This window comes from Lissotriton vulgaris, chromosome 1_1 (genome assembly GCF_964263255.1).
Source record: "Lissotriton vulgaris chromosome 1_1, aLisVul1.2, whole genome shotgun sequence".
NCBI lineage: Eukaryota > Metazoa > Chordata > Amphibia > Caudata > Salamandridae > Lissotriton > Lissotriton vulgaris.
The window spans coordinates 48,218,208-48,243,766 of NC_141685.1; the positions used below are offsets into that span (position 1 = coordinate 48,218,208).

The 25,559-nt window shown below is 46.4% G+C and overlaps 1 protein-coding gene across 2 annotated transcripts in view; it reads right to left on the minus strand.

The window, feature by feature from the left end:
* Positions 1–22,051, minus strand: part of LOC147737166 (uncharacterized) — a 498,742-nt gene extending 476,691 nt beyond the window's left edge. The window contains exons 1-3 of one of the 2 annotated variants that reach the window (XR_015295525.1): positions 21,892–21,985; positions 19,426–19,544; positions 4,858–4,927 (exon numbers count right to left, since the gene is read on the minus strand). The gene's annotated coding sequence lies outside the window, so the exon portion shown is untranslated. Of the gene's footprint in view, positions 1–4,857; positions 4,928–19,425; positions 19,545–21,891 lie in introns of both variants that reach the window. The other variant, XM_086918899.1, reaches the window with a different exon arrangement.
* Between the last annotated feature and the right edge of the window lie 3,508 nt (positions 22,052–25,559).

Sequence of the window (25,559 nt, forward strand, 5' to 3'; positions counted from 1 at the left end):
AGCCAGGTTCTGAAACTGGGATGGTGCAGTGAGCTAAAAAACGGTGTTGGATCTAGCCCTGATCTTTTGACTGGGTGAGAGTATTCTGTTTAATTCAGAGACTCTGTCCCTCACCACCCCTTGTTGTAAATATTTTTGTCCACCCTAAGCGTGGAAGGGTATACTCAGATGTGAGTCCCTTGCTCATTGCACCATCAGGATTCAAGCAAGCCGGGCCGAAGAGGCTGAAATGCCAGAAACCGGTCCCCGGTAGCTTGTTTCCTTCCCAGTGTAAGAATTGGCTTTTGTAGTTTGGTTTGCCCTGTTCCCATCATGCACTGGGACAGGAACAGACTAATTTGCATACAGCCAGGTTCTGAAACTGGGATGGTGCAGTGAGCTAAAAAACGGTGTTGGATCTAGCCCTGATCTTTTGACTGGGTGAGAGTATTCTGTTTAATTCAGAGATTCTGTCCCTCACCACCCCTTGTTGTAAATATTTTTGTCCACCCTAAGCGTGGAAGGGTATACTCAGATGTGAGTCCCTTGCTCATTGCACCATCAGGATTCAAGCAAGCCGGGCCGAAGAGGCTGAAATGCCAGAAACCGGTCCCCGGTAGCTTGTTTCCTTCCCAGTGTAAGAATTGGCTTTTGTAGTTTGGTTTGCCCTGTTCCCATCATGCACTGGGACAGGAACAGACTAATTTGCATACAGCCAGGTTCTGAAACTGGGATGGTGCAGTGAGCTAAAAAACGGTGTTGGATCTAGCCCTGATCTTTTGACTGGGTGAGAGTATTCTGTTTAATTCAGAGACTCTGTCCCTCACCACCCCTTGTTGTAAATATTTTTGTCCACCCTAAGCGTGGAAGGGTATACTCAGATGTGAGTCCCTTGCTCATTGCACCATCAGGATTCAAGCAAGCCGGGCCGAAGAGGCTGAAATGCCAGAAACCGGTCCCCGGTAGCTTGTTTCCTTCCCAGTGTAAGAATTGGCTTTTGTAGTTTGGTTTGCCCTGTTCCCATCATGCACTGGGACAGGAACAGACTAATTTGCATACAGCCAGGTTCTGAAACTGGGATGGTGCAGTGAGCTAAAAAACGGTGTTGGATCTAGCCCTGATCTTTTGACTGGGTGAGAGTATTCTGTTTAATTCAGAGACTCTGTCCCTCACCACCCCTTGTTGTAAATATTTTTGTCCACCCTAAGCGTGGAAGGGTATACTCAGATGTGAGTCCCTTGCTCATTGCACCATCAGGATTCAAGCAAGCCGGGCCGAAGAGGCTGAAATGCCAGAAACCGGTCCCCGGTAGCTTGTTTCCTTCCCAGTGTAAGAATTGGCTTTTGTAGTTTGGGTTTGCCCTGTTCCCATCATGCACTGGGACAGGAACAGACTAATTTGCATACAGCCAGGTTCTGAAACTGGGATGGTGCAGTGAGCTAAAAAACGGTGTTGGATCTAGCCCTGATCTTTTGACTGGGTGAGAGTATTCTGTTTAATTCAGAGACTCTGTCCCTCACCACCCCTTGTTGTAAATATTTTTGTCCACCCTAAGCGTGGAAGGGTATACTCAGATGTGAGTCCCTTGCTCATTGCACCATCAGGATTCAAGCAAGCCGGGCCGAAGAGGCTGAAATGCCAGAAACCGGTCCCCGGTAGCTTGTTTCCTTCCCAGTGTAAGAATTGGCTTTTGTAGTTTGGTTTGCCCTGTTCCCATCATGCACTGGGACAGGAACAGACTAATTTGCATACAGCCAGGTTCTGAAACTGGGATGGTGCAGTGAGCTAAAAAACGGTGTTGGATCTAGCCCTGATCTTTTGACTGGGTGAGAGTATTCTGTTTAATTCAGAGACTCTGTCCCTCACCACCCCTTGTTGTAAATATTTTTGTCCACCCTAAGCGTGGAAGGGTATACTCAGATGTGAGTCCCTTGCTCATTGCACCATCAGGATTCAAGCAAGCCGGGCCGAAGAGGCTGAAATGCCAGAAACCGGTCCCCGGTAGCTTGTTTCCTTCCCAGTGTAAGAATTGGCTTTTGTAGTTTGGTTTGCCCTGTTCCCATCATGCACTGGGACAGGAACAGACTAATTTGCATACAGCCAGGTTCTGAAACTGGGATGGTGCAGTGAGCTAAAAAACGGTGTTGGATCTAGCCCTGATCTTTTGACTGGGTGAGAGTATTCTGTTTAATTCAGAGACTCTGTCCCTCACCACCCCTTGTTGTAAATATTTTTGTCCACCCTAAGCGTGGAAGGGTATACTCAGATGTGAGTCCCTTGCTCATTGCACCATCAGGATTCAAGCAAGCCGGGCCGAAGAGGCTGAAATGCCAGAAACCGGTCCCCGGTAGCTTGTTTCCTTCCCAGTGTAAGAATTGGCTTTTGTAGTTTGGTTTGCCCTGTTCCCATCATGCACTGGGACAGGAACAGACTAATTTGCATACAGCCAGGTTCTGAAACTGGGATGGTGCAGTGAGCTAAAAAACGGTGTTGGATCTAGCCCTGATCTTTTGACTGGGTGAGAGTATTCTGTTTAATTCAGAGACTCTGTCCCTCACCACCCCTTGTTGTAAATATTTTTGTCCACCCTAAGCGTGGAAGGGTATACTCAGATGTGAGTCCCTTGCTCATTGCACCATCAGGATTCAAGCAAGCCGGGCCGAAGAGGCTGAAATGCCAGAAACCGGTCCCCGGTAGCTTGTTTCCTTCCCAGTGTAAGAATTGGCTTTTGTAGTTTGGTTTGCCCTGTTCCCATCATGCACTGGGACAGGAACAGACTAATTTGCATACAGCCAGGTTCTGAAACTGGGATGGTGCAGTGAGCTAAAAAACGGTGTTGGATCTAGCCCTGATCTTTTGACTGGGTGAGAGTATTCTGTTTAATTCAGAGACTCTGTCCCTCACCACCCCTTGTTGTAAATATTTTTGTCCACCCTAAGCGTGGAAGGGTATACTCAGATGTGAGTCCCTTGCTCATTGCACCATCAGGATTCAAGCAAGCCGGGCCGAAGAGGCTGAAATGCCAGAAACCGGTCCCCGGTAGCTTGTTTCCTTCCCAGTGTAAGAATTGGCTTTTGTAGTTTGGTTTGCCCTGTTCCCATCATGCACTGGGACAGGAACAGACTAATTTGCATACAGCCAGGTTCTGAAACTGGGATGGTGCAGTGAGCTAAAAAACGGTGTTGGATCTAGCCCTGATCTTTTGACTGGGTGAGAGTATTCTGTTTAATTCAGAGACTCTGTCCCTCACCACCCCTTGTTGTAAATATGGATCTCCCGGAGGGCGCACTCATAATTGGTGGGGATTTTAATGCCGTAGGTTCTGGGTTGTTAGCTAGGCACCCTCCCCGAGATCTTAAGGGCGCGCAGAGATGGCTGCCTGATTTGATCGCCACACTAGGCCTGGTCGATTGCTGGAGGTTATTACATCCCGCCCAGCGTCAATACACCTTCCACTCGGACGCACATGGTAGCATGTCCAGAATTGATTATGTCTTGGTCCAGGCGGCTCATTTGTCCTCAGTGGTAGATGTTCGGCATCTGGCCAGAGGTATTTCGGATCACTCACCGGTGTGGCTCCGTGTGGAATTAGGCCATGGAAGGGGGGGGGGCGATTGCCCCCATAAATCCTTGCTATTTTCGTGACCCCAACACCCGTGATGCGCTCCTGACAGTTTTCGATAATTACTTTCTGGAAAACGAGGGATCGGTCTCCTCTGCTGTTTCGTTGTGGGAAGCGTTCAAGATGGTGGTGCGAGGTCAGGCCCTCTCATTGATAGCTGATGTTAAACGGCGTAGGGACGCCGAGGTGTTGCAGGTAGAAACCGAAATTATGGAGTTGGAGTCCGCTCTGGAAGATGAGGTTGCCCCTGATACGATGCATAACCTCAAGTTGAAACAGTCGGAATATAGGGCGTTAGTTACCGACGCGGCCAAAGTTTTTAGTAGGGAACAGCAGGGACGCTTATACAATGTCGGAGACAAGGCCAGGAAGTTGATCGCATGGCTCGATAAGAAGGAAAGGGCTAGTAGGGTAGTGCCAGAGATTGTTGACAAGGACAGAAAGGTGGTCACTGACCCAGACGGTATTGTTCATTGTTTCGCGGACTATTTCCAGGGCGTTTACGCGTCGGTTTCTGATAGGCCCGAGGAAGACTCCCGTACGCTTTTGCAGGACATCGCTCTGCCTTGCCTCTCGGAAGTAGAGGGAACTGATTTGGATTGGCAGATTACGCCAGACGAAGTAGCGCTGGCTATACGCTCTTTGCGCCCCGGAAAGTATTCTGGCCCGAACGGGTTACCGATTGAGATGTATAAGCTTAGACCGGATAAGATTGCTCCCTATCTAAGGGACATGTTCCTGGAAGCGAGGGAAATGCAGGTTGGTCAGTAGGTGGTCCAGCTACACGCGGCATGGGAATGCGAGGCGGACAAACCAGCGGGGGAAGACCGGAAAGACAGAGAAGGACTAACAACCTTCCGAGAGAGAGAACCGGAACCCAGGGGAGGTCACAGCTTGTCGGCGAGCAGAACACCCGAACCTGGCGGAGGAGGGAAAGCCGAAACAGAAGACCCCAGACCTCACTGAAGGACTCGGAGTCACCACGCCACGGCCCCAGAGGGACGTGGCTCTTCCAGGTGCGTGGGCGTCTACGAGTAAGGCTGAGTAAGAGAGGGACGGGAGGGGAGGCTGAGGGGTGAAAGGGACCCAGAGAAAAGGAAATAAGTGAGACGGAAACAAAGACAAGAGCATAAATCATCGGCTACTCTTTTTCTTTTGGTTGCTTCAACCTCTACACCCTCCCTTCACATTTATGCATAGCTATTATTTATCCCTCACATCCTCCCTTGACTAAACCATACAGCAAAAACACTTACCTGAGTCTTTTCCTTCTGTCCGAGGGACGACGGCGGCCGAGGCTCACCTAAGGGACTGAAGTGGATGACCCTGTGGGAAAGAAGAATATAGCAGAGACTATCAATCATTGGGATTTCCTGTAATACTAATAAAAAGTGCATACCAAGAAATTATTCAATGCCGTGTGCTCCTTCTTGACCGACTCTTCTAGAACGGTGAGCTACATACTTTCCCTACAGGGAATGAGAGATAGACACACAGAGACCAACAGACACACACGGGAAAGCATAGTAGGAAAGTGCTATGTACAGTTTTTATATGCTTGCATATGTACATTGTTTTAAAAGATGGTGGAACTATTCTGTTCAATGTGCTTATTTTGCTAATTACTTTTATCTGCTTCTAATATCATTGCAGTTCGGGCTGGACTGTTCCCATGAGGCACAGAGTCAAGACTGATTTGCATATGGCCATGTCTGAACTGGGGCGGCATGGTGAGCAAAATAATGATGGATTTACCCAGATCTCTTGACTGGGGGTGAATGTTTTGATTTGTTCTCCATTCCGTTCAACAATTGTGTGTCTTTTGCTCTATTATCATTGCAGCACATTAATTCTATACAAGAATTCTGATGGTTCAATTAATAGTGAGACTGCTAATGATATGTTTCTTTAATTTGATATCGCACACGAATTACCCCTAAGCAGAAACTACCTTAAGGAGAAATTTAGGATTGGTACTTTGTGAAGTTGAAAGAAAGGCTCTTGTATAGGTAATGCCTGAAGTTCATCAACTCTCCTTAGTGAGGTTATCGTTAGAAGGAAAGCAACTTTCCATGATAGGAATTGTAATGGACATTTGTGCATTGGTTCAAAAGGCGGGCCCATTAGCCTTGTAAGGACTATGTTTCAGTTCCACTCTGGCGCAGGGGCAATACTTAGCGGTATAACCCTTTTTAATCCTTTCATGAAGGCTTTAATCACTGGTGCTCTGAAGAGAGATAGGTGTTGTCTATTTTGCAAGTATGCAGCTACGACTCCCAGGTGTAAACAAATGGATGTGTAAGTGAATCCACATTGCTGTAAATGCAACAGATAACAAATTATATTCTGCACAAACGCATTAAGATGATTGATATTGTTGTTGTTACAATAGGCAACAAAACGTTTCCATTTGCTGCATAACATGCTCTAGTAGTAGGCTCTCTAGCTTCATTGAAAATATTCATACAGTCTGGTTGTAGTTGTAAATAACCAAGCTCTATGACTTCAGAAGCCAAATCGCTAGGTTGAGTTCTCTGGGAATTGGATGTCTGATTTCTCCATGGCTCGGAGTGAGGAGACAAGATGTGATAAGTAGCTTTTGATGTGGAACCACTGAGAGTTCTAAGGATGAGAGTACCAAGGTTGACGAGAACATGTGGGGGCTATTAAGATCACTGAGGGACATTTGTCTGAGCTTCCGAACTATAAATGGAATTAGCAGGAGAGGCGGAAAAGCGTAAGCTAAAGCGTTTTCTCCATGTTAATTTCCATAGGAAATTTTGCGACAAGCTACAGCCCGAACTGTTGAACGGAATTAACCGAAATTTGGAAAAAAAGGTAGAGCTTGGTTCAGAACGCAACCTTTTTTAAAATGGTGTAAATCCGTTCAGTAGTTTTTGAGAAAATCAAAAAATAAGAGTAAAAAAATCAATATCCCATAGGAAAATTTGAGCAAGGCTACAGCCGAAACTACTGAACGGAATTACCCCAAATTTGGCAAAAAGGTAGTGCTTTGGTCAGAAAGCGACCTTTTTAAGTCTCACCTGAGCCAGCGCATGCCCTGCACTGGCGAGACTTTAAGTAAGTGGGCTTCAGAAAATTCTACCACTGTGGCCTAGAGCTTGCAGTTAGGCGCTCGGGCGCGCGCTCACGAGCAGAGGAGCTATCTGGCTTTCCTCTCTCCTCATGGGTCATCAGCTTTCAAAATACGAGAGCTTTCTTTCCCATTTCTGAAGTTGATAGCTTCCTTTTCATTTGCCTATGTATCCCTACCTCTCTACCTCTACTCTACCTCTCTTCTACCCCTCTACCTCTCTTCTACCCCTCTACTACCACTCTACCTCTCTTCATTCCTCTACCGCTCTTCTATCCCACTACCTCTCCTCTACCCCTCTACCTCTCTTCTACCCCTCTACCTCTACTCTACCTCTCTTCTACCCCTCTACCTCTCTTCTATCCCTCTACCTCTCTTCTATCCCTTTACCCCTCCTCTACCCCTCTACCTCTCTTCTACTCTTCTATTGCTCTACCTCTCTTCTAGCCCTCTACCTTTCCTCTACTCCTCAACCTCTCCTCTACCCTTCTACCTCTACTCTACCTCTCTACTACCCCTCTAACCCTCTTCTACCCCTCTAACCCTATTCTACCCCTCTACACCTCTACTACCCCTCTACACCACTTGTACCCCTCTACTACCCGCCTACCCTACTACCCCTCTAACCTACTACCCCTCTATTACATCTCTACCTCCCCTCTACCTCTCTTCTACCCCTCTACCTCTATTCTATCCCTTGACCTCTCTTCTACCCTTCTACCCCTCTACACCTCTATCCCTCTTATACCCCTCTACACTGCTACCCTTTTCTACCCCTCTACTACCCTTCTACCCCTCTTCTACCCCCTTTGACCCCCTTCTACAGCTCTACCCCTCTTCTACCCCTCTACCCCTCTAATAACCCTATACCCCTTTTCTACTCTTCTACCCCTCCTCTACCCCTCTACTAACCCTCTTCTACCTCTACACTACCTCTCTTCTACCCCTCAACCTCTACTCTACCTCTCTTCTACCCCTCTACCTCTCTTCTACCCCTCTAGCTCTCTTCAACCCCTCTACCTCTACTCTATCTCTCTTTTAACCCTCTACCCCTCTTCTACCCCTCTACCTCTCTTCTACCCCTCTAGCCTTCTTCTACCCCTCTCCTACCTCTCTACCCCTCTTATACCCCTCTACTATACCTCAACCCCTCTACTACCCCTCTACCACCGCTCTCCTACCACTCTACCGCTCTACTACCCCTCTTCTCCTTTTCTACCCCTCTACCCCTCCTCTACCACTATACTACCCCTCTAACCCACTACTACCCCTCGTCTACCCCTCTACTACCCCCCACTACCCCTCTACTACCCTGCAACCCCTCTACTACTGCTCTACAACCATCTACTACCCCTCTGATACCCCTCTACCTCTTTTCTACCCCGCTACCCTCTACTACCCCTCTTATATCCCTCTACCCCTCTTATACCTGGAGAAGTGTGGCTCAATGATTAGAGCGGCAGACCTTGGTGCAGAGGTCTAGCCTGGGACCAGGGTTCAATTCCCCGCCTCGACGGGTCTTGGGCTCAAAATTCCACGGACCTGATAATTCTCGCCTCGGTGCCTATTCCAATCATGGAGTCCTACTCTGCAACTCTGGGCAATAGCTTGATTAATCTCCACAATGGGCCCCACAACGCTAAGGATGCCTGGCCTCTACCTTGGGGGTGCCCAGGAGTGGACGCCTCACAGGGAAAGCCAGGATGGGTTCCACAGCGGTATTCGTACAAGCGCCTTGAGACCCTTGCGGGTGAGTAGTGCGCTATACAAGAATCAATTTACATTTACATTTACATACCCCTCTACTATACCTCAACCCCTCTATTACCCCTCTACCACTGCTCGCCTACCGCTCTACTACCTCTCTTCTACCGCTCTACCCCTTTTCTACCCCTGTACCACTCTTCTACCCCTGCACCCCTATTCTACCCCTCTACTACCCCTCTTTTACCCCTCTACTTCTCTTTTACCCCTCTACTTCTCTTCTACCCCTCTTCTACCCCACTACCTCTCTCCTACCACACTACCTCTCTTCTACCCCTCTACCTCTCTTCTACCCCTCTACCTCTCTTCTACGCCTCTAACTCTCTTCTACCCCTTACCTCTCTTCTACCTCTCTACCCCTCTTCTACCCCCTACACCCCTATACCTCTACCCCTCTACTACCCCTCAAACCTACTACCCCTGTAACCTACTATCCTTCTAGTGCCCCTCTACCTCTCTTCTACCCCTCTACCTCTTCTACCACTCTACCTCTATTCTACCTCTCTTCTACCACTCTACCTCTCTTCTATCCCTCTACCTCTCTTCTACCCCTCTACCTCTCTTCTACCCCTCTACCTTTCTTCTATCCCTCTAGCTCTCTTCTATCCCTCAACATCTTTTCTACTCTTCTACCACTCTACCTCTTTTCTACCCCTCTACCACCCCTCTTCCCTTCTATTACCCCTCTTCTAACCTTCTACCCCTCTACTACCCTTCTACCTCTCTACCATCCCTCTTCTACCCCTCTACCACTCCTCTACCCCTACCCCTCTTTTACCCCTCTACTTCTCTCCTACCCCACTACCTCTCTTCTAAAATACTACCTCTCTTCTACCCCTCTATCTCTACTCTATCTCTCTTCTACCCCTCTACCTCTTCTATGCCTCTACCTCTCTTCTACCCCTCTACCTCTACCCTACCGCTCTTCTGCCCCCCTACCTCTCTTCTACCCCTCTTCTACACCTCTACACCTGTTCTAGACCTCTACAACCGCTCTATCCCTCTACTACCCCTCAACCCCTCTACCCCTCTTCTGACCCTCTACACCTCTTGCCTTTCTTCTACCCCTCTACCCCTCTATTACTCCTCTACTACACCTCTACCCCTCTACTACCCTTCAACTCCTCTTCTACTGGATTCTATTAGGGCCCAGAACCATTTTATTTAGTGATGTCCATCTGCACACTATCCTGCATCTTGTAGTAAATTGAATATTGACACACAGAAATGTTATTTCCAGAAACAGTGAGTTCTGCAGCTTGTCTGTGTATCTTTTATCTGCACCTCACAGACTCCTCACATTCCTCTCGAGAGAAGATCCTGCCTCCTACTCATTAGTGTCGTTTCAGTAACTGTTTCTATCATGTGTTCATGTTTCATTGACTTGTATTAGGAGAAAAGTGTGTAAAAATACATTGTGTAGCATTAGCATTATATACTCAAATTGCTTTAGGGTGGATGCTCTTGTCCATTGCAAAGACAATTGTCACTTGTTAGTTTGCTTGGCCTTTTGCTATTTTTGCATTAAATGTATTCAATGTAATCTGCCTGTTACTAAATAACTGACTTGAATTGTATCTTGCTGATGTGAGCTGCAGAATTGCTCGGTGTATTGTGTCTGCCATGATTTTGTTCCTCAATAAAGATTTTTGAAAACTTTAAAAAAAAGAAAAAAATAATATTTTTTGGCATTAAATGTATGATAGATTTGTTGGCCTCCCGGTGTGCTGTATTTTATTTTACATATCACAAGAGATTACGAGGAAAATGACAGTCCAGTATACACATTCTTCATATAAATCAACTCACAGTATACTGTTTTGGAGGTTCAGTCCCACAGACATTATCTCTAACTGAACGCAGGCACCCTAGGAAGCATGTGCTTTTCAAACCAGTTGCCCTCTGATGCGGCACTATTGGATAAGTCAAAATGTCCTGAATTTTAGGAGGGTTACCATATGTAGTGCACTCTGTTAGACATCGCTCACCTGTGGTAGTAAGATGGTACTAGGCAACTTATCATCTATGCACGGTGCAGAGCTTAGAGTTACAGAGCTCCTCACGCTGTGGAGAAGATTAGATCACATTTACACATTTTCCCATATTTGGTCCTGATGAAATGCCAACAGATTGCTCCATGACTACACAGGGCATGAACAAAGTTGACCTGAAATATAGACCCCAGCTTACCAGCAGGTCCATAGGTGATCGACACTTTCACACAGTGATAGGGGCAATTAGTTCCTCAATTTCTCTGCCACTGTTTTTAATCTCAACATGGACCAGGACGATCACATTAACTATATTGCGGCAACTGGTCGATAGTTGATCTTATATTCAGACTTTCACCAATCTCACATCTTATGACACAACATCCTCTGTCCTACTATGCTCATCCGGCGTACTTAATACAAGATCTGCGAGAAAGTGCCCTCTAGTGGTGCCCGCCAGGCATTGTAGCGCCGGCCTGGTGAGGAGTATACCCCAATGATGAAGCATGTCACCTTCGGGTGAATGAACGCAACTTGTCTTAAAAGCACATACTTCCTAGGGTGTCTGGGTTCAGTTACAGATAATTTCTCTGGGACTGAACCTCTGGAACAGCATACTGTGATTTGATTGCCCTTCTGACCTACCGGCCATTTCCGCCTGCCCTTTGCTGCTCTGTGCTGCCCAGGGACCTGCTTGTTGTTTGTGGCTGCCTTCTTTGACGGACTTTGCCCCGTCTACATCGCGGAGCGCGGGACTGCTGGGACTCCAGTTCCCAGGAGGCAGCGCGCTCTCACGACATTCCCATCGGGCCAACGAGGATAAATTAGCGTTGGGGCTCCCGCAGCGCGGGACGAGCGCGGGACGAGCGCGGGCTCGCCCGGGCTAAGCCCGGGCCAAAGGCAGGCCCTTCATTGTCCGTCAAAGGCCAGAGGAGGCCGGGCAGGGCCACCCCCATTGAGTCTGAAAACAGGACACCTCCCATAGGGACGGACGCTAGACCCAGAGTGACAGTAAGTGAACCGCCGGATACACTCTTTTTTTTTTTTTTATTGAAGCCAAGATTTGTCAACATAAACATTTGCATAAACCAGCATTATATCATAGCAAAAAGCCGAACAGCAAAAACAAATCTATTTGAACCAAAAGAATCACCATAAGTCGCTATCCCAGGTCACGAACTTGTTATACATTTCATAAAAGAGAGTTGATCAGGTATAAAAGTACAAACATCCCGTAGAAAAAGCCCCCTGTAAACATTCACACAATAAATAGATAAATAGACAATTGACGAGGTCCTAAATCTCATTCCCACCCGCCACCAAACAAACTGGCCACTACATCCTCACCCTCTGTTTTAATCAAATCTCGAACCCCATGTTTTATTAAATCTATTATGTCCCCCATTTCTTGCTGCAAAGGTATATTCACTTTTCTTTACCCTTCTCATCTTATGCCCCAATTCCACGGCTGACGGAATTAAGTCAGAGCGCCAATTTTGAGGGACCAGTGATCTTGCAATCGCCATAGCTATGTACAGAAATCTAGTCACTGAATCTGCAAAATGGATATCCGGGTCATAGCCAAAAAGAATTAACCTGTCATTTACTTCCAACTGTAAATTGCATTCTTTTTCGAGATACACAAATACCTCTACCCAGTACACATTAATCTTTGGACAGCGGAGCATAATATGTGACCGATTGGCAGCAGGAAAGTTCAAACATCGGAAACATTGGGAAGACTGATTGGGGTACATTTTGGCCAGGGCTGCTGGGTTTCGATACAGCAGCCATTTACTAAAAAATAGCATCCTGCGCCAATTTGCCCCTCTTAAGGAGCTGAAATTCAACCTGTTAATAGTGGTCCAAATATAGGGGGAGATTTCACAGTTTTCCTGTTCTGATCATTTCCTTAAAGCTTTAGATTCAACATCCACCCCCCCTTACCGAGGTCAAATATTTCTTCCAGGCACCAGGCTTCTTGTCTAAGACCTTAACTAAAAGATCCTCCACCAACCGATTCTGAGCCAAAAAGGAAATAGCGCTAGTTTCGGCAAGATATTTAAATAAAGTGCCATAGGAATTCATTAAGATAAAATCATTGGTCAATGATTGGCGCATATCTACCATAGACACCCAGTTACCATCCTGTATAAAGTCAGAGATTTTAAACAAACCCTGCTTCCGCCCATTTTACAGCCAGATATCTAAGTTGTCTAACACTTATGAAGGGGAGAATTTCTTCTAACAAGGAAGCAGAGTTGATTGCAGGTATGGAATATTTTTTAACGAATGCCTGCCTTCTTTTAAAAAGCCACAGCAAGCTCTTGTAGCGGACCAGCTTTGGAGATCTGAACATTAACAGGGGAGAATGAATTTGGGTGTCCTGACACATATGATTGATAAAAAAGTTGGTAAAACAATGTGTTTGTGGTGCGGGCTTAAACCTCGATAAATATTGTGCAAAATACGCATCACAGTAGCTTTTAAGATTGGGAAGTGCTAAACCACCCTGATCCAAGTCTTCATATAAAGTGCTAAGTGCAAGGCGTGGGACTTTCTTTGCCCATATAAAGGCTGTAAACATTGACTCAACCTGAGAAAAGAAGAAATTTGATAAAGCGCACGGAATTGAGGCAAACAAAAAATTAAATAGCGGTAAAACAGACATCTTAATCAGAGCCACTCGTCCCATAATAGACAAAGGAAGTAAATTCCATCGGGAGAACAGCCCTTTAACTTTCTTTATTAGGGGATCAAAGTTTAATTTATATAGATCATCAATTAGATTTGAGAAAAATATTCCCAAATATCTCTTTGGATTCGAGTTAACAGAGCCCCGGATATCAAGGTGTAGATTTATAGCGTCACTCCCACACTGAATAACTTCCGTCTTGCCCTTATTAATGCGGTATCCCCCTAAAGCGTCAAAGTCCTCAAACAACTTGAAGACCTTGGATTGCACCTCAACTGTGGGCTTAATTAAGAGCATGATGTCATCAGCATACAGCTTTATTTTGGGCATTGCTGTAATTGGAGGACAAATATCGACACAGTTACGAATAGCTGTGATTCAAAAATTGTCTAATCTCTAACTCCATGGACTTTACCCAATCTTCATCATTTAAGTACTGCTTATTGAAAGCCCACCCTTTTGGGAGTCTCAATCCTTCCCCCAGATGGATTTCCAAAGTGAGCATTGAGTGATCTGAGAATGCATTAAAAAAAAAATGTTGTTGTGAAAACTTTAACCCCTGGGAGATAAAAAAAAAATCAATACGGGAGGATATACATAGTGGACACGTCCTCCAGTGAATGAGTGGAAGTAATAGCTGATTACATCAGTTTTAGCAGTTAGGGAGGCAGCGCCTTGTGCTTTGTGGACTCTATTTCATTTTTAGTGCCTTCCGTACTGTATGTAAAGTAGGACCTGACCATAGTTCTATAGCACATCTGCGCTGTAACCGGTGGGAGTATCGAACACCACTCAGTATGAGTAAGCGGAAGGTGATTCCTGGGGTAGGGGGCGGGGTTAAGGGGACCGTTGATGCATTTCTTCAAAGAGCAGAATCACTGTTAGTCCACGAAATTCAGCTCACAGAAAAAAGATTGTCGCTAGATACACTGCTGGAACATAAGCGACCATCAATGGGCCCCATAGCAAGGTCTAAAACACCAAGTAAAAGTATCCTCCAAGGTCCATCAAAGCAGGATAGAGGCAGCATCACTAGTGCTATGGTTCATGTTCCCATATGACACAGGAGGGTGGCTCACTTATGTACCCTGATGACCCACTTATAACGGATTCTGACCCTGACCGGTCTCACATTAGTATTGAAGAGGTGGAGAAGAATTCCAGCGCGTCCACTCCAGTGTTTGACAGGCCAGAACAAGGGCCATCAGAGTTGGTAGCCTCCAGGGCCAACTCAGGTATAGGAACCATAGTAAGGGGGGCGGAGAAGTGATCACAAGATCAAAAGGTGCAATAAAAGACACATCTACTATGCAGTTGGTATCACCTCTAGCTGACGCAAGAATCGGGGGGGAGGGGGGCCGATTGTTTCAAAGCCAAAATCAAAACGGAAGGGTGCCGTAAAGATCAGCAGAGTGAACTCTGCCGTGGGACCCATTTGTAGCACGCAATGTTCAAACTGTGGGAAGATGGGGAGCGGACAAGGAATGGAAGATCTATTAAGGTCAAACTTAGAGCTCCTTTTTTCCACCCATTTGGGACCGGTGCTCGAGAGAATTAAGGTTATTGAGGAAAAACTATCTCGGCTATGCGATCAGGGGAATGGTGTGCCAGGTAGAATTAGGGGACCGGAGATGAGGGGAGCAGAAGCCTCATCATACTCAAAGCACACAACTAGTTATGAGGGTCAAGGAGGGGGGCACCGCGAAGGCGGGCAGTTGGGCAAAGACAGTGAGGGCACCAACAAGGGTGCCTTGGCGGGTAAAACGAACGGGACTACCCTAAGCATAAACAGAATGGGGCCACCTAATACGGTTTGTCCTGACACAGCCCAGAGGGGCTCGGAGGGAAGAAGGGCAATAGACAGTGAAGAGGAGTTAACAATAGCGGACGCTGTGCAGAGCACTAGGGGTTTACCGACATTGGATCTCCCACCAGCCTCAAGCCCCTACACAGTGGTCCTTGTAGGGGTTCCTACTAACGGGGATGAGAGGGAGGAATCCCCGCGCACTCTAATTAACAAGACAGCCCATTGGCTAGTCAAAAACACGGGTTTCAATATCACACAACACAGACATATTCTGATGGCAAGGAGGGTGGCTTGGATCGGAAGTAGCAGAAAGAGCTTTGCGGGTGATTGTGTGATTTTGAATTTCAGATATCCAGAGTTAGTCAATGAGCTCCTCCATAGTCAATCCAGGGGTCGATACCAAGGGATGGAGGGTCCAGTATCAGACTGCTCCCCTTGGCTTCTTTCTATAGGGATATGGCCCATAGGAATATGCAAGGTGACCATAGGAGGAATAGGATTGCATCAGATGGGGGGGACCAGCTCGTTTCACTCATTAACCGATTTGCACCTCTCCACTGTGCTTCAGCCCTAAATGAAATAGATTGACTGGTGGGGGGTTGAAAGACGAGAATAGCACGAGGGGGGAGGGGTCACCCATAATAGGAGACAATGAAGGTCCAGGGCGTACACAGTCAGATGATTCCAATGCCAATGTGAGAGTTATAGAGCCCGGTGGGAGAAATGTGGAGAAAGATGCAGGGAATTTGGGTGAAGTTCCTGTAATGCCCACTAACCCTACAACTGTCACGGCAGGCAGTCAAATAGTGGGAGAGATTAAGATCATATCCTGGAATGTAGTGGGCTTAGCCTCAAAAATCAAAAATCACAACTGGCTAACGTATATTAAGAAACATCAAATAATCCTCCTAAAAGAAACATGGGAGTACATAGTAACACCCAGGCAATAGAAGGCTACAAAATGTTTTTCGGCCCAGCGCGTAAGTCAGCGCCGGGGAGGGCAAAGGGGGGTCTGACTATTTATGTCGATCTCAGACTCTCAGGAAGGTGGAGTGAACTTAGATGGGCTCGGACTGCACACTGGAACTCACATATCGTAATAAGGGGTTTAATTTAACTGTTGTAAATTTCTATAATGCCATTACTCCAGGACAAACTCTCCAAAGCCTAAATGAATTAGGGGCTCGGCTGGCAGGCATGGAGGAGCAAGGGGCACTGTGCTCTCAGCTACTATTAGCAGGGGAGTTCAATTGTCACCCATGCCCCTTCCTAAGAATGAATGAGGGGAACTGGTCGGCTTGCCCGATTGTAGAGGGGTGGCACCTGAATCACCCAAGGGAAGGAGGAGCGCTGAATAGGATCCTGGGCAGGCATGCCCTAACATATACCATGGATTTGATTGGTGGGGAGGGCAATAGCACGGTCACCCCTACTTTCAAAGGCAGGGCGAAGGGCACTATAATTGATTTTATTTTCGTTACACCCATGTTAAAGTGTCAGGTTACAAAGTTTGAGATAGAGGTTAGCATTTTCAGCGACCAAAACCCGCTTCTCCTAAGCATCAGAGATCCAAATGCGGTACTTCTATAACAACGTAGGGGGGCCGAAGGTTTGATTAAAGCCACTGACCAAGGTGGGTCAACACGGACAGTGAGGCATTTTACAGAATCTTACTGACACAGGCCGAGTCCAACGTTTGGAAGTGTTTGGACTTGGAGGTTGAGGGGGCAGACCTGATTAAGGCATTTGAGGGAGCGGCCAAACAAATAGATGGCTTACTTAGGGGCAGGAAGATCAACAACGAACACAGTGCACCAAGGTGGTTTGATCATGACTGCTCCCTCTCCTTGAGGGATCTGAAATCGGCTCTGAAATGCGTACCTAGGGACAGAGGGAAGGTATCAAGCTGCAGGGCTAGGTACAATAAAACACTAAGATGCCGCAGAACCATATTGCAGAACCAGGCATGGGAAAACTAGAGAGAAGCGGCCGAGACAAACAAATCGACTGCTTTTTGGAGAGTTGTTAATGAACCATGCTTTCAGCATTCAAATAAACCCAAGCTGGCCTGCCACATCTTCCCAGAAACCTGGCTTGAGCATTACAAGGGCCTGTATGACCATGGTAGCATCGAGAACTGGAAAGTGTGAACCCACCCCAGATTACCTTTTCCTTGGGAGAAATAAAGACAGGGATTGAGGGGCTAACCCGTAACAAGGCGCCAGGACCTGATGGGATTCCACCAGATCTCCTCTTAAGCCAGAAAGAACTCTGGGTGCCCATACTCACCAGAGTAATAAATACCGCAGTGCAAACAATGATGCCAATATCCTGGTCTACGGCCACAATAGTCCCCATATTTAAAAAAGGGGACAGAAATAGCCCTCAATGCTATAGGCCTATTTCATTAATTGATGTTACCGTGAAAGTGCTAGGTAGGGCCATTCGTAACCGATTGATTGATTGGGCGGAGGAACATAAGATCATTTCGGATACCCAGTATGGGCTTAGGTACGGCCGCTCCACTACAGATCAATGCCTTAATTTATATCTCCTGGCAGCCAAGTACACCGTAGCCAGTGAGGGGACGGTGTACATGGCTTTCATGGACCTCACCGCGGGATTTGATCGAGTAAATCGGAAGAAATTGTGGGGACTATTGGGGGCCTTGGGAGTTGACCCTGGTCTGGTAAATATATTACGGACACTGCATCAGAATATTTCTCCCCTGGTCAGATATGATAAGGAGGGAAAAGTCACAGACCACGTCCCATGCTCAAGGGGAGTGAGGCAGGGATGTATTTTGGCCCCCTTCCTCTTTACTTTATATATAAATGGTTTGACCCAGGCGCTGGTAGCTCTAGGGGTGGACTGCCCACAGATAGGTAGGAGAGGGATACTGGTGTTACTGTATGCAGATGACGCAGTACTCTTGGCCCGCACTGCGCGGGGACGCAGCGCCTCATAGATGGCTTTGTCCATTTTATGGATAGCTTAGATTTGTCACCGAACCTCACCAAATCATATGTTATGGAGGTAGGGAAAGGACCATCCAGCAAAACTAAGTATACAATAGGCACACAGGGACTGGAAAAGGTCAAGTCATTTTCATATCTGGGGATCATGTTCGACAGTCGCCTTAGTTTTAAAGCCCTTGTGGAGGAGAAATGCAATAAACTAATTAACTCAACAGGGGCAACTATGAATTTTGCAAAGAGGCGAGGCCGATGGGCTCCGGAACAAATCCTGAACTTCTATAGTTCTGTAAGCTGTGCCAAAGTTTTATATGGGAGTGAGGTCTGGGGCTTTATAGACCCGCTTCAGGTACAAATAGAAGGAAACAAATATTTGAGGCGGGTACTGAAAGTCCCACAAAGCATTTCCTCCTACATGGTTCATGAGGAACTGGGTATAAACCATCTGTGCGATAGGCTGCAATGGAAGCCCCTCGCAGGCTGGATTAAGGTATAGACAAACCCAGAGGCGGCGTTAAGTCAACAAATAATATCAGACTGCATTGCACGAGCACAGGGTTACAATATTCCTTGGATTAGACACATCAAGGAAAACCTGTTAGCCATGGGTTGTGTTGAATATTTTACCCACCCGACTAAATTGCTATCTAAGGATAAGGGCCGTATTAAGTCAGAATTTTTAAACAGAGCCAAGTCAAATAGGGAAGAAAGAGAGAGCTGACTAGTAAGAACTCATCAGTTAACAAAGTCGTGCCTGGGCGTGGAACCTTATTTGTGTCTTATTTACAATCCTCAAGACAGATTTCTCATGACCCGTTTCAGGCTAGATTTGTTACACCATACTTTGGCGGTTCCAGCAGGGTATACAAAGCATTTGGAGAGTAAGGGCTCTTGTGGCTGCGACCAACGGTCTCCACAGGATACGCTCCATTTGGTCCTACTATGCCCATTTTACGCTAGGCGACTATTTTTAAAAGGTATTTTAAGGAAGGCCAAGTTCAACCAAGTTAAGGTGGTCCTACTGTTTCTGAAATTGTCAGTAGAACCTTTAAAAACTTTTCTGTGTAGTACATTTTCTAAGATTAGCGATGGAACTCAGAACCAGTAGAGGGGAGGAATAATGGTCCTGTGTGTTCAATATTTGCTCTGATTTGCACTATACTATGGATGAAACATTTTTAACCGGGTACCTCCTTGTCATTTCTATAAGATGATCCCTGTGCCGAATCATTTATATTTTATGTATTGTTGTTAAACAGGTTTTTAGTACGGTTTTTATAATGTATGAGATATTGTTTTTTAACACTGTACTTTTATGGTATTGCTTTATGCCGAATAAAGTATATTTTGAAATGAACTGATTGTGTTTTATTTTAACGAATGTACATAGCAGATATTGGTGCTTGCTTGTTTCACAAAAATGATCGGATACCTGCCTCGGAGCGCACTTCTTACAGACGAGTATGGGGTTATCATGTTGCTGCTACAAGCTCCTTACCTGTGTGAGTTATCGGGAATGATGCAGGGGGCAGACCCAAACCAGCCACACATGGAGATCAATGACAAATACTGAAGAATTAACTGAGCTTCCAAGCTGGTGACCATTACTTAATTGACCTTGAAAATAAAAGACACGTTTTTAGTATCCTGGTGACTCATGACCATAAAAAACAAAGATTATAAATTCAATATTCTGTCAAATACTTAAAAAATAGAACTGGATGTGCTGAATCCGATGTTGTCCTAGGTCATGCGTGACACCTTACACCACTATTGCTTATGGGACTTGTAGTTTTGTTTTCCTCATTAAAAGGATGGGCTCTAAAGTCCCAGTGTTCTAAGCGATGTTGGTTAAAATCAGAACATGAGTTTCTGGAAAACTATCAAGCACCCAATCAGAATCAGCCGCCCTTCACACCCAGGAATTCTTGAGGCGTGGCTTTGGAGAGGATTTATTGCACGTGGTATAAGCAGTGGCCGTTGGTGCATAGGGGTGAATGGGGCGTTGCCCCACTAGCCTCGGGAGTCGGGACGGGGAGGAAGACAAGAGAGACACGTACCACATGCATGCAATGCAGCAGCGTCAAATCAATGAACTGCTCACTGCCCCGTGTGTCGCAAATTAAATTCAGTCAGTCTAACTCTGACTGTTTTGTTTTTTTTCGTCAAGGGATGGACGATGACGAGGGCACAGCAGGTCAGAGACCTCCTGCACATGTGCTGGCCGGGGCGAGGAATATTGCTCGCCCCGGAAGCACATGCGGAAAGAGTGATGTCACCATGAAGGGAGTGGCGTAATAAAGGGGAAAATGCCTGGTTTCAAATGGGTACAAAAGCGGGTGGTGATGGACGGAGCATCTGAACCAATCAAACACTCACACCCAGTCAACAGATCTGGGTTTAATCCATCACCGTTCTTTAGCCCACTCTGCCACCCCAGTTCAGACATGGCCATATGCAAATCAGTCTGACCATGTGCCTCATGGGAACAGTCCAGCCCGAACTGCCAAGCCATGCCTTCCCTGGACCGGAAACAAGCTTCCTAGGCCCGGTTTCTGGCATTTCAGCTGAACAAAGCGGTCCATCACCACCCCCTTTTGTACCGCTTTGTTCGCCATAAGTTGGCAGGGTATGCTCGGATGGGAGTCCCTTGCTCACTTTGCCACTGGATTCCAGCAAGCCTGGCTGAAGACGGCTGAAATGCCAGAAACCGGTCCTAGGAAGCTTGTATCTGGAGCGGAGACACCCGCGAGCAGCAGGTTAACAGCAGCAGCATGTGTGCACTTCTCTTCTGCTGCATTGTTTTCCTGCCCCGAGGAAAGGGATGGCTTACTTAATTTAACTACAGTAGATTCGGCTTCATTTTGCATACTTTATGCCACTTGATTGGTAAAAGAAATAAATGAAATACCGCTATTTCAAATGTTGACAGGTGTAGCTGTGACGTTAAATGGGCGATGTGTTGATGTGTCTGACTGTTTTTGTATCAATACATCTGTCTTCCATTCCATGTTTGCATTCAGTAAAAGACAGCCTGTTTCTGTTTACCAATCTATGTACAAGCATTTGTAATGCAATAGGTCTCGCAATTACACAAGTTTAAGCTATTTGTATTGTAAATGACAATGCCTTTTATTTATGTTTTGAAAACGAATAAAAAATAAAAGGCATTGTTATTTGAAATGTCAATAGCTCAAACTTGTAAATGCAAGACCTATTGCATTGCAAATGATTGTTTTATAAAAGCGCCCCATACTGCTCTTTCACTTTAATGGCGACCCACCCCTTTCTTTAGACACGGCTCGTTTAAGAAAAGGGGCCCGGCCAACATCAAAGTTAATGCGCTGCACGGGCGTTTTTACAAACAGGCATTTGCAATGCAATAGGTGTCGCATTTACGAAACTCCGGTAAATGCAAGAACTATTGCATTGCAAATGCTAGTTTCAATTTACCATGAGCAATATCGACCTTTTTAAAACAAACTCTTTTCCATGTGCACCTTTTGCATTTTCGTGCTAAAGCAAAACATATATTTTTGATAAAACAAAGAGGGTGGCACATAACTCAGCAGGCCACAGGTTGGTCCTTTGGACTCAAATGTGCAAATGGCAGGTCAATACACATGTCCAGCGCTTACAAATCCGAGGGCGTGAACACACATCTTTCTCGGGGTTGGGGCAATGCACCAGTGAGAAAAGACCAGGTAGAATGTACTACATTTCACAGTTCTCCCATTAGAATCTAAATAATGTTGATAACTATGCAGTGTAAGCATCTTGTAGAGTTAAGCACTTAAAGGAAATAGGCCCCAGAGCAGTGAACACCGTCACAGCTAATGTGCTTGCACCATTTGCTTTGTGGAAACATCGAGCTGTAAGAAATAACACTAGAATCAGTTCCTATTGTAAACATTTTGTTACATTGAGCATAAAAAATTAGATGACAGAATGCACTCAACTATACCTCGAACAAGAAGCCAGGTGCTTTGAAATTCCGTTTAACAGTATCCACTCTTCAAACACCCGCCATGGGGCCCCCTGAGGAACTAGAAACTGAGACCTTGTCCCAGACCCACCTGGACACCCAGTGATCTGTCAATGGCGCCTGTGACAAACAACCTATCAGCGCGGGCTAGAGGCTTTGCATTAACTGCGCATGCGCTGGGGACAGACACAGCTGAAGATTGCCTATTGATTAACAACTGCGCACGCGCGGACAACCAACACTACGTTCCCACTGCGCAGCACCCGAGCGAGGGTTACCAGGGAGGGGAGTCTTAAACAACTACGCATGCGCAGCGAACAGACACTGCTCGCGGCCCTAGTATTAATAGCTGCGCATGTGCGTAGAATAGATACTGCTCTCAGGCCTTATATTAACTGCAGCGCATGCGCGGAGGACGGATAAAGCCCCCTGCACCGGAGCACGAGAAGTCATCGAATGAAGTGCATTGGAAGAAATAAATATCAGACATTCCTATATTTTGAGCAACCAGAAGCTCTAAACATATTTTGAAAATACTGAAATGAAAGGTCACTAACATACAACCTCTTTGTAATATAACTACGTTTTTAAACTAATGGCGGCAAAGAAGACACATGAGAAGGAAGTTTGATGGGGCTGAGAGACACTTTCTTAGCTTGACAAGACCTCACTCATGGATCAACACTGTGCAGCAGACAAAAAGGAAGTTTTAGAGGCCAGTGCGTCAAGAAATATAGACGGGCCAGTTACTCTGAATCACTTTTGCAAGTGTGCGCTCTGTACAATTATACAAATCTCAATCTCGGCTGCACAGAGAGTGTTATTATTGGTGCAGAAAAGAATGATGCTTCATTTCAACCGCGCTATTCTAAAACACAGACTCTTATTTCCTCTGCAAACGATGTAATAATTAATTGCCCGTCAATTGTCAAGGTAAGAAATTGTGGCTAACATGAGGCTTTACCAACAAGCATTTACAATGCAATAGGTCTCGGGTGAAGTAAGTTTGAGCTATTGGCATTGCTAAATATTGCAACTGCAACAAAAGTGTATAAATTGTAGGCCAAATAAAATGTGCATTTATTTTTGTAGCAATGGTGGCATGCTGCGCTTTAGATGAATATGTTTAAAAGTAAAATGCGCCATACTGCGATTGCTACAATAGTTAATTGTGGATGCGTTAACAATTGATGTGTGCACTGATGACTGGTGGTGTATGTGCCTGGTGGAAGCGTGCACTGCCGGCTGGTGTTGTGTGTGCCTGGTGGAAGCATGCACTGATGGCTGGTGGTGTGTGTGCCTGATAAACGCGTGCACTGACGGCCGGTGGTGTGTGTCTGATGAATGCATTCACTGACGAATGGTGGTGTGTGTGTGTGCTTGGTGAAAGCGTGCACTGACGGCCGGTGGTGTGTGTGCCCGGTAAAAGCGTGCACTGACGGCTGGTGGTGTGTGTCTGATGAATGCATTCACTGACGAACGGTGGTGTGTGTGTGTGTGTTTGGTGAAAGCGTGCACTGACGGCTGGTGGTGTTTGTGCCCGGTGAAAGCGTGCACTGATGACTGATGGTGTCTGTGCTTGGTGAAAGTGTGCACTGACGGTGTGGTTCTGTTTGTGGTTGTGTGTGTGTGGTTGTATGTGTGGTTGTGTGTGTGGTTATGTGTGTGGTTGTGTGTGTGGTTGTGTGTGTATGTGTGGTTGTGTGTGTGTGGTGGTGTGTGGTTGTGTATGTGGCTGTGTGTATGGTTGTGTGTGTGTGTGGTTGTGTGTGCGTGGCTGTGTGTGTGGGGCGGGTGAGGGGGCAGATAAGCGTAATGTTGTCAGCTCTGAGGAGCACAGTTTATGCTCATATTCTGAAGCATGTGCTTCCAGACTCCCTGCTCCCCCTTCACGGTCGGTCCAAGTTATACCTTGCACTGCTGTTAAGCCTCAATAAATCCCAGGCACACTTCCGCTTTGCATCTATCGCCACAGGGAAGAAGAAGTGTACCAGTACATTGATTAATTGGCTGGCTGATGAGACCCTCCTGTGAAATCTAAAGCATTTAATAAAATAACCCTCATGTTAGCTCTTAAAGTGACCCTCACATTATATCCTCAAATTACCTTCACGTGAGATAATAAAGTGACCCTCCGGTGAGACCTGAGAGTTAGCCTTTGAGATCCAAGTGTGATTATACCTGAGACGCATTATACCTGAGACGCCAAAAGAAACTGCTGTCCAGGAACCACCTAAATTACCCAACTGTATTTACAACAAGCCATGTAAGGAACATCGCGAACAAATGTTTGTGACGGACCCTCACGAAGTTTGCTTACTGTGCCCGGTGGCGGAGCACAGTTCTAGGGCTGCATCGACTGAGCTCAGTTGAATCTGAAGGTCATGCAGTTTGCTTACTGTGCCTGGCGGCGGAGCACAGTTCTAGGGCTGCATCGACTGCGCTCAGTTGAATCTGAAGGTCATGCAGTTTGCTTACTGTGCCTGGTGGCGGAGCACAGTTCTAGGGCTGCATCGACTGCGCTCAGTTGAATCTGAAGGTCATGCAGTTTGCTTACTGTGCCTGGCGGCGGAGCACAACTCTAGGGCCTGCATCGACTGCGCTCAGTTAAATCTGAAGGTCATGCAGGACTGTAAGGTGAAGTTCCATCTTAGGATACAGACTGGCAGAGAGTAGAGACACTCAGAATAGAGACACACCAGGGGTGGGACACAGGGAATACAATCAGAGACATCTTGACAGAAGCAGAGATTAGCACAGACAGTGACAACATACTCAGGAAATAGAGAAATGAACAAACTAATCGGCAGGCCGGTGCCTCCAAGGCCAGTCGAATCTTCGCTCATGCCCTGGCCCAGGGAGGTCATATGCACCTGTGCACTTCAGTGCGGCTCATAAAGGGCACTGGATGGCTCGGTGCCTATACAGGGCACGGCAGAACACGGACCCAGGCAGATCTATGCACCTGTACGCAGCACATAAAGGACACAGGGCAATCACCCAGGCCCTGGCCCAGGGAGGGGGTATGCACCTGTGCACTTCAGTGCGGCTCATAAAGGGCACTCGATGGCTCGGCGCCTATACAGGGCACGGTAGAACACGGACCCAGGCAGATCTATGCACCTGTACGCAGCACATAAAGGACACAGGGCAATCACCCAGGCCCTGGCCCAGGGAGGGGATATGCACCTGTGCGCTTCAGGGCGGGTCAAATGGCAATGGAGGGCTCAGAGCTCATACAGGGCACTGCAGAACAGAACACTACAAAATGTAGTTTGAAAACAGTAATTTGTAAGCACTAACATGCATAATGTACAGCAAGATGTACTGCGTACCAATTCGTTGCTTAACTGTAACATCTTTTGTTGCAGCGCTTTCAAGTCGTAAGTGTACTTTGCAGTGCATAAAACAAATTATTTCTCTCTCACACACACTTTTCATATATTTTGTATTCTGGAACTGTTGCCACATTCCTTTAACCATCTTCTGATATTTCGAATCAGTTTTCTTGGATTTTCTCACTGTAGACTCTGCTGCTACTTTTATGTATGTGTATGCGTCTGCTCCACCACTAACGTAGCTTCCTGCTGCTGCTGCGGTGTCTGTTCATACTTTCGTTTTAGTGTTTTCTGGCACTTACCCTCAGG